Source organism: Vicia villosa, linkage group LG3, assembly GCF_029867415.1.
Source record: "Vicia villosa cultivar HV-30 ecotype Madison, WI linkage group LG3, Vvil1.0, whole genome shotgun sequence".
In the NCBI taxonomy this organism is placed as follows: Eukaryota; Viridiplantae; Streptophyta; class Magnoliopsida; order Fabales; family Fabaceae; genus Vicia; species Vicia villosa.
Window position 1 is genome coordinate 198001599 of NC_081182.1, and position 10698 is coordinate 198012296.

Below are 10698 nucleotides of genomic sequence, written 5' to 3' on the forward strand. Positions count from 1 at the left end.
TGGGGATATTGTTGTGAAGACAACTTTGTGGGTAAGATCCCTTGAGATTTCAATTTTCATTGCCCCCGTGTCACTTGCTGTTGGAAAACATTTTCTTAACCATATGTGGCCCTTTGCACGGGGAAGTCTATCTTCCCCTAGAGTCAGTAACATGGTATACTTAATTCTTGAGATTACTGGAATTAGAACTTCGAAGGAGATACTGATCCTGCTGCTCGTAGCTAAATAGCTTTTGCTGATATTTGTGACTAATGCAACATGCCCCAAGTGATAGGCTTGCCTCTTTGACTGTTTAGTGCCTTTGAGAGATTCTCTGAATCTTGACTTGATTGCCCCAGATGAATGAGATAATAACATGTCATGCCCTTGTATATACAAGCTTTTGACTGACTGAGTCAGGCGTAGGGGATATTTTTGCTTTTTGAAGCACTTTTGAAGCATGCCTGTCGAGAGGACTTCCTCAGATTTGTGTTCTTATAAGCAAAATGCCCCAGTATCATGAATTTAGGAACAATTCCCCTGATTGATCCGGGTCAGAGGTAGTTTCAACTATGCTTAGGTGAATGCTCCTGGTTGTTCAACAGTTTTGAGAGATCCTTTGAATCTTGACATGATTGCCCCAGATATCTGAGTGCTTACTCAACGGAGTATTTCGGCTGCTTTTGCGCCTCTGAGGGTGATCAGAACTTGAGGTATTCTCGCTCGAACTCAACAGATCTCTGAAGACAACTTGTCCTTTGAGAGGATTAAACTTTTCATCTGCAGCTTATGATGGATGCTTTCCTGGTGTCAAGTACTTGTTCATATGCCAATAATGTTTAATATGAGAAATATAATTCTAATGCAAAGTTCATGTTTGTCTTGAAGTTTAAAAGAAACTTTTTGAAAAGATGTCAAAACATCGATTTTTTTGAAAGGTGGTGTGATACCAACTTAAGCTTTTTAGCAAAAACTCCTATGAGTCGGTTTACCGTATTCTCGTTACAGTATGCTTTCGAATTAACCCTGCTTCAATTAGGACTTTTGAGGGTTGTAATGTGGCTAGGTTCACGGTTTTAGAAAAAAGGATTTTTAGGCTCAAAATTTTATTGGTGCCCACCCCCTTCGTGATGTTCTCCAGCCTAAGTTCAGTTAACTCAATGCGAGTATCCATCCTTCAAGAGGAGTTTGGGACGATTGAGGAATCGATGAGGTGTTTGGACGTGGCTGTCACTTACCTTTTATTCTTGGTGTCTGATCACACGATCTTGAATGTATAGACACACATATTTGCCCCTTTTGTTGAGGATCCTTTTTTGTTTCCCTAACTCTTGCCTGGATTTTTTTTGAATTCCGAGTTTAGAGTCCAGCGGGATGCCCTAACTTTTGCCTAAGTCATTTGTTTTCAAGTTATTGACTTAGCGGGCTTTTTTTTCCTTTTTTTTTTTCGATTCATTTTTTTTTGAACGAGTCGTATGATCCTGAGATATCTTCGATTTGTTGGAGAGACGGTGACTGTCTCATTTCTTGGTTGATGAGTGATAACCATTGTGGTATCGTCATATTTTGACCTCCTAATGTGAGGGATAACCATTGTGGTTTTGACTTTCCTCAACCTTTTGAAGGATAACCATTGTTGTATCCTTAGATGCGAGCTCCTGCTGAATTTTGAACACTCAATCAGGTTAACTGAACACTACCCTGCCCCTGGGTTAAATGTGAGGGTTTTCCGTATAGAAAAGGAACTCCTACTCCAAGGCTCAAAGGGGTTGACACGGGATTAACTTCCTTATATCTCCAGTGTTTGAGGATTTGAAACAATGCCTGTACATCATCAACAGGGTTTTACTCGAAAGCACACCATTTGAGATTATGGGTATCATATGTTCGTCATTCTCCCTTCAGAGTCATCATGCTTTATCACTGAGAGTTTGGTATCACAAGCAAAGAAAAACATATTAGAGCGAGAGTGAATGAATTTTTTTCAAGACAAACATATCCAATGCATCATTATTATAGTTCAAAAACAAACAAGTATTGCATATAAACAGTATTGAACAAAAACAAGAAAGACTACGCATGAAAATGCATGAGAAATTACGAATTGCCAACATTGAGGAGATATTCTCTGTATGGACTTATTGCTTCAGAAGGTCCATTGAGTCAAAGGAGAACTGCAAAGATGGCCTTCAGGTATGAAGGATGATGACCTTTGCATCAATCAGGTTTTGAACCTTATTTTGAAATGGCTGACAATCATCGATCGACTGACCAAGTGCCCCAGAGTGGAAAACAAACCAAGCGTTCGTATCTGAAACTGCAGATTACTTCTAGGGAGAAGATTCTGTTATGCAATGATATGTATGCAAATGCATATGCAAAGTTTCCAAGGATCTTTATGGAATCCAGTTTGCAACATTAGAGATTGAACTTGGTTGCAGCTTTGTCTGAAGAATTTTGACTTTCGTCTTTGAACATCCTTCTATAAGAATCAAACTCACCATATCCAGTGGGTCATAGCCTCTGATTCGGGGTGCGATACTTTTGAGTTTAAAGGCATATGGCTAAAGGAAAATAAATCCTCTTGCCCCTTGTTAGGAATCTGGCTCTTGATGATAGCACCTGGAGTTGCGTGCCATAAATACTTGAGATCCTTGAAAAAGGTTAGTTAGGTGATGAGGATGAGTAAATCCTACAAAGAGTTCAAGTTGTTAGCGTACACACAAATCCTGTAAGGAATTCAAGTTGTTAGCGTACACACAAATCCTGCAAGAAAACCAAACGGTTAGGGTATAAATAAATCTTGCAAGGTAAAGCAAAGGGTTAGTGTATAAACAAATCCTGCAAGGAAACCAAACGGTTAGGGTATAAACAAATCCTGCAAGGAAACCAAACGGTTAGATAACAATCAAGTCACACAAGTGTCCTTAAGTTTAAAGGCTTGCATGGAGTCCATAGGTAAGTACCCTCCCCACTGAAGTTTAGTTGGCTCAACCTGTCCTAGATAAAGATCGGGTTCTAGGGAGCTCATATCATTGACCTTTCTCGAAGGCGCTTATCTCAGTTTGGCAATCGAATCACCAACCGAAAAGGTCCTGAAAGTCCAGTCCATATGAGTGTAGCTTCGAGTATCAACCAACTTCAGTCGGAACCAAAGCCAGCCATCTCGCTACTTTCTAAAAGGCCAAAGTTTAGTTCAACTAAGGTTCTAGGGGCGAATTAGTGCTTAATGACACCACGCAGCAGCCAAGTGTTTCCTCGAGTCGGATCCCAAGGAACACCAGGACACACCAATGTGTCACACTAACGATGGTCACCATATCAACCACATCAGTATACGCTGTGCAGTCTCCTTGGTCTCATGCCATTTACCTAAGATAATCAGATCCGGGTGTAGGATCTTTCACACAATAACAAACCCAAACATTTCCCTTTAAAAGCACACAAACAAACAATTAAAAATATTTATAATGAACTAAGCCCTAAGGTAAACCCCTCTTAAAAATAATCCCCAGCAGAGTCGCCAGTTCTGTAACTCGGTGGGAGAACTGACTTTTAAAAAAAATGTCGCAAACAAATGTTGCGGTGAGCAAGAGTCGCCACCGACTTTTTATTTCGTCCAATTATGGAAAGGCATAAAAGTACAGGAAAAAACCTTTTTAAGAAAAGACTTGAGTTCGGGGGGTAAGTTATGAAAAAGGAAGGTGTTAGCACCCTTTTCATCCGTAGTTATCTACGGGCTCTTAGTTTGCTTAGCTCTTGTTTTGTTTGAAAAAAAACATAGTGTGTGCGAGTGTGTTAGATTTAAGTATGTTATCTTATATTAGGTTAACTAGCGGTTTGTTTTTATCTTGCCATACAATCCTAATTACTAGCAATTAATATATTTACAGAAAATAAAAGCGGAAATAAAACCTAACTATTACAGGGCTTCGGGGAAGGGGATTTACAATAAAAACCAACGGGGATAAAATTATTACAAACCAAATGAAAATTAAAACGGACATATATACAGAAATCAAAGAGACAACTTGTAAATGTCCGTGAAACAGCACAATGCCCAAGATGGTAGTTCCTCACAAAAAACAAAAAAACGTTAGCAACGGATATGATGTGTGAATAAAAAATAATAACAATTTTAATAAAAATCTTATCTAAAAAATATGAAATTCACAAGAGAATATTAACAAATAACTAACGTGTCTTTTTGGTGTTTTTTTTTGTTATATGAAACTAAATAGTCTAAATTTTTTATTTTGAATCATTAAAATAAAATCAAGACTAACAAACAAACTAAAAATACAGTTCAAAGAGAGGGCACAATTAAAACAGAATCGCTGGGCCCTATGTTTGGCCCAGACTGAACAAGCCAAAAGCCCAGGGGAGTTTAAATCGAGAAAAGTGATAATAGGAGGTAAAACAGAATGGGCTCATGAATAAGAGGCCCAAGCATAATTTACAAGAAAAAAACCCTAGAGGCTAAATCAAACAAAACGCCCTCCACCTTCTTCAATTCTTTTTCACGCTTTCTCAGCTCTCTCTATTCAACCATGTACCTTCTTTGAACACTGTAGCAACAAAACTCAAAACTCTGTTCATCTCTCACTCCAATCTCGGCACAAATTAATCAAACTCTCCATTCAAAGCTTGCAGTATAACAAATACTCAACTCCAACTCTCAATCGATTACCCTCTCTATGAACACAGCAAATAACAGCAATCTTATTTAAACAAATAGCAATAGTAATTCAACAGCAAGATCGGAAAGATGATAGATTACCGATTTCGCTTTGTTGATGCCGATTTGAAATCGGATGGTGACGTGCACGATCTGCTGCACGCTGAAGCAGTGACTTGCGACCTATTGGATGTTTCCGGCGGAAGCGTTTGACGCGGTTGGGCTGAGTTGAACTTGTTGGTTTCGTCTCGTCGGTGATTCGCGGTGGGGGCTGAGCATGCAGGCCGTGGGTCGTTGACGGAGATGTGCGCGTGACGGAGGGGCTTCGCAATGGGCTTCGCGTAGTGGCTGGTGATGAGCACAGTTCAGCCGACCATCAAAACCATGTGTTGGCATTTTTCTGAATTTCCTCTTTGTATATGCCTTTCTTTGAAAATCTGTAAAAAGAATGAAAAGAAATAATAACAGTAACAGAGAAAATACATGCTTTCAATTTTGATTGAAGATTGATATTGTAATGGTGTTTATTTGTTATTAAAGGTTTGGAACTTTATCTTTGACTGGTTGGATTTAAGATGAGTTCTAAGTGACAACAGTAATGAAAAATAAATAAATTATATTATGACATGGTGAGTTTCTTTTTTACATGTGTGTTTATTTGATGATTAAAAAAGTTCACAAAAGAATATACAAGGTTATAGTTATGTATGTGTATGTGAATATTAGTGAATGTCGTGTATAGACTTCTACAGAAGATTTTCAAAGGATATTATCAATAAAAGTTATCATATGGCTTAAAACAAAAGCAAACTACCACAAAAGCTTAGAAGATGCTTTGTGCGTGGAAGTTTGCCGTAAAAAAAAAAATTCTGGATTAAGGAAAAGTATGTACGAACAAATGAGAGAATGAAAATATAAATTTTAAAAAAGGAACCATCAGTTAATTTTCATCATCTGGTTGAAAACCGAAACAAATTAAAATTGAGTGGCCTCATATTAAAATCATCGGCCAAGAACATTATAAAAATCATTTTGAAAAAAGGGAGGCCTCAGATTGGATGTCATCACTGGCCAAAACGAAAAGTTTTGAAAACGAGTTTTATAAAAAAAGTTGAAAAACTAAAAAGTTGAAAAATTGTTGACAGCAGTGTGAGTGGAAATTGTGAGAAGTTTGTAAATAATTGTTGATGAAAAATGTGAAGGTGGAGTGCTCTATTTATAGAGTGGAATTAGGTCAAGACCGATCCTAAAAAGGAAATGATCCAACCCAAAGGCCCATGGACCTTCTTGATCCACAAGATTGAGAACATGGACGTGCTTGTGTCCAGGTACGTCCAGGTGCAAAAAAAAGATTAAAAATAGTTAAAAAAAAAAACTAACAAAGTGCATCCGACGGGATTCGTACCCATGACCTTTTATTTGCAAACCTTACTTCTTAACTAACTGAGCTATGTTATTTATTTGAAATAAAAACTCAATTGAAAGTATATGAAGCTTTGGTCAACATTTTTCTATTTATTAAAATATAACAATTTAATAGTAAACTATTATATTTTAAAATAGACTTTAAATTGAATATTTATAAAACTCAGGATGTCAATGTAAATGAATCCAAGATTTTTAAAATAGTTTTGAATTTTTGAAAAGTGTGGGCAAATTTTGGGGTTCAACAGCAAGCTTCTGATGATCTTCTTTACATGATCAGCCTTGGTGTAGCCTTTGTCCAGAACTCTTAATCCAGCAGTTAGCGTTTTAAATCTTGAGAACATCTTCTCAATATTTTCATCGTCCTCCATCTTGAAGGCTTCATATTTCTGGATTAGGGCAAGAGCTTTGGTCTCCTTGACTTGAGCATTTCCTTCATGGGTCATTTTCAATGACTCATATATATCATAGGCAGTTTCCCTGTTAGATATCTTCTCATACTCAGCATGAGAGATAGCATTCAGCAAAACAGTCCTACATTTATGGTGATTTTTGAATAGCTTCTTTTGATCATCATTCATTTCTTGTCTTGTAAGCCTTACACCAGTAGCTTTCACTAGATGTTTGTAACCATCCATCAGAAGATCCCATAAGTCACCATCTAGACCAAGGAAGTAACTTTCAAGTTTATCTTTTCAGTATTCAAAGTTTTCACCATCAAATACTGGTGGTCTAGTATAACCATTGTTACCATTTCCATTGTGTTGCTCAGCTGAGCCAGATGTAGATGTATTTGTTGGATCTTCACCAGCAATCTTGTACTGAAGCGTTTTTCTCTTCCTGAATCTTTTCTAAACATGGTTAAGTGCTTGCACCTTAGAACCGGCGCTCTGATGCCAATTGAAGGATAGAAAAACACTTAGAAAGGGGGGTTTGAATAAGTGTAGCTTTAAAACTTGTAAGATAAAAACAATTTGCACAAAGATTTTTATCCTGGTTCGTTGTTGTCGCACGCTCGCGAAAAATGAACAGAGTCGCCACCAATATATTTATCCCATAAGGGAAAGGAATATCAGAAAACCTAGCAAAGGAAGGAACAAGGTCTTGCGACCAGAGAATCAAGGTACGGGAGTCGGTTACGCAAGGGGAAGGTATTAGCACCCCTCGTGCCCATCGTACTCGATGGTATCCACCTATGTTTGTTTCTATCTAAAGGGTGTGTACTATGTCTATGTCTAAATGCGAATGCATGCAAAAGAAATACGGGGAAAAGAAGGAAATATTTACAAGTGTGCTCGTTCAAGCCCCGCGACTTGATGCCTACGTATCCTTTTCAGGAATCAGAGCGCCGTAGTTCGGCTCCATAGTTTTGTTTGTTTTTGTGTTTTTTAGTTGGGCGGCGTTAACGCTCGCGCTCTTGCATAAGGGATCGCCTAGGATGCAATGGAGCGGAGATAACAATGCCCTTAAGAAAGGAGAGATGAGAGAGACTTTGAGTGTTTCGAGGAAATCCCTTAAGCAAGGGAAACTCGAGTTACTCTTTGGTTTGTGTCTTTTAGAATTTGGGAACTTACGCCCGAATGGAACCCTAAAGCAAGGGAGATCCAAGCACTCGAATGATTCCCTAAAGCAAGGGAGATCCAAGCTTCCATTCCCTTTTTAATGATTTTCACTTTTTTATTAATGTTTTTTAAGTGTTTTCTTTGTATTTTTTAAGGGGATTTTATTTTGAATATTTTTAGATGTTTTAGTGTTGAAAAGGAAAAGAAATTAGCCTAAGTATGAAGAGAATTTCTACCTAATGTTATCATGGTTTCTACCTATGGTTAGAAATAAAAGAAACATGGAAATTAAAGCAAAAAGTGGAATATACGAAGATAGCGTAAAAAAGAACAAGTCAAAATATAGCACAAAAGTGAATTAAAAGTACTATTATTTTTATGGTTTTTTATGAAAGAATTTAAATGTCAACATTACCTAAAAATCCACTATTTTTATATTTATTTTTATATGAAGAAAAGTTGAACTCTAATTAATCAAAAGGAACTAAAAGAGTTAACCTAAAACTAATATTTTTTATGAACATTTTTCTATGTCAAAAATTGGATTAAAGTCTAAAACAAGTAGGAGAAAAATAGCATTTTTATTGCCTAAGAGAAAATAGAAGAAATCTAATTAAATCTAAATTCTAGTAAAGAAAATATGGGCCCAGAGGGGGTGTAAACTGGATTATGTGAGTTTAAATTAACAAGAGACGCAGGCCCAGGGGATTGGCCCACCGAATCCTTATTGTTCAAATTTCTATGATGAAAAAACGTGTAACGGGCCATGGTAGTGGTGTAGATAGTAAATCGGTGGCCCAAGTTGCTTCAATCAGATTCCAATTAAAACTAATTATCATAATTAGCCTAATACGTCTTCTAAACTCCATTATTCCTAATTAACTATGGTTAGTACTAATGGCAATTGAAAATAAGTAAAAAGATATTTAGGGTTTTCACTGTGACGCTCAGACTCCTCGCGAGACTCAGTTCTCTTGTTCTCTCCTTCTCTCAAACGACGGCGTTGCGATTCTCTCCGTCTCCGGCGAAACAACACCCTCATCACCGTGAACCGACACCGTCGTGAACACAAGTCTGACTCCGATTTCAACTCTCCTACGCCTAATCCTCTATTTTGCTGAACCGGATAAAACCTAATTCGATAATCACACTCAGAACGAAGGAAGGAATTCAAAGCGGCGTACCTGGATTGAAATTCGCGCATCGATTTGAAGAAAAGATACCAGAGAACGACAAGCTCCCGGCCTTCCAGGTGATAATCTTTTACTAGTTCTTCTTCTTCCTTTTCGTCCTTGTGCTCTTCTTCTTCTTCTTCTTCTTCTTCTTCTTCTTCGATTTGCTCTTCTTCTTCTTCTTTTTCGATTTGCTCTTCTTCTGTGTTGTTGTGTATTGCTGCGTTGAGAGATGCGAGTTGAGAGCTTGCGAGTAAGATTGAGTTGCAGAGAGATTGAGCGTTGAGAGGAATGAGAATGAATCAGTGAAATGGCGTGGGATGATGAAGTGGTGGCAGAGATGAGTGGTGATGAATGTTGCAGAGAGAAATGAAGTGTGTAAGGTTGAAGATGGTGGTTATGGTGGTGGCGAGTGAAGATGGAGAATGGTGATGAAGTGGTTGAACTGTGAAGAATGAGCGTGGAGTTCGAATTATGGAGGGAATGGGTGATTATATAGAATGTAGGCTCGGGTGAGTTAGGTTTGGAGTGAGGTTCGGTTAGTTGAAGAGGTTTGGATTCAGTTGGAGATTGAGAGCTGAGAGCCCTTGAATTTTCAGGATCGGTTATGGGATTAAGGGCTGAGATTGAACTGGTTTCAGTTGGTTTTGATTCAGTTATTCTGTTATAACTGATTTTGTTTGCAGCTTTTATGTTAGTTATGGTTAGTTAGTAATTCTGTTAGGGAAATTGCTGAGCTGGAGAGTGTTGTTAGGGATTAGGGAATTAGTTGAGGTGAAGGGAGTTAGTTATGTGGGTTGGGATTCTGTTTGTGACAGTTAGGAAAGTTGAGAATTAGTATGTATGGGATTTTGAATATAAATTCAAGCTGACTGTGTACGGGTGTTAATTGTTGAATGTGGTTTTGAATTTGTGTTGAATTTTTGTTTGGTTCTTGACTGTTAGTGTTAGTTAGGAGATTGTTTGATTGGCTGCTGTTTTTGAGTGTATGCTGAATTCTGTTAGCTGCATATTTGCTTGGGTCTGACTTGGTATATATGCAATGTATGCAGGTGGTTATTTTTGTACGATGCAGGGATCAATTTCGGTAATGTGCTGCTGCAAGTAGTTTTATTATGGTATTGACGCAAACTCGAAACTGGATGTATGAAGTGTGCTGAATGTATCTTGCAGGAACTGAAGTGGTATTAACATAGGATTTCAAGTGTTTGGATGCTGCAAGTCTCTGAACTTTGATTTTGTTTTTTGTATGAACTTTGGTTAGGAGATAACACATATTTTTAATTTTCCATTTGAACCGTGAAATCAGTTTGGTCCTGTTGGTTTCATGTGTTTCGATGTGCTTTAGTGTGCTTGCAGGCAACAGTGGATCAAGACTTCAAATTGAATCATGGTTGGCATATTGCATGGGTATAGCATGGGTGAATATCAAGAAGTTACACAGGGTTTGAAGTGGTTCTGTATTAAGGTTCATGCAGAAGGGAGCTTTGATGAAGGCTAAAGGCATACGGAGAGCATTTGAAACAAGGACAATGGGGATGGGGTTCGGGATTAGAATAATAGGCTTGTCACATATTTTTTCTTTTGTAATGTCTTTTGGCTTAGTATGATGTGATAATTGTGAATTTGTGATGACAGTGCAACAAACCTTTTGTAATCCTTTCAAATTCAATATCAAAATTCCACGTATTCAAAACCTTTTTCTCAACTTTCCCATTCTTTCTTTGAATGTTACTTTTCATGTTTCTTTGACTTTTGTAACAACACCAACCTTGTATGAGAACCGAAGAGATAGCGTCTTGCTCCTTAAGCAACCCAGTTACTTAGAATCAATAATGAACAAAGCCTTAATTTATGGAACGAACTCAGGTGAATCCACACC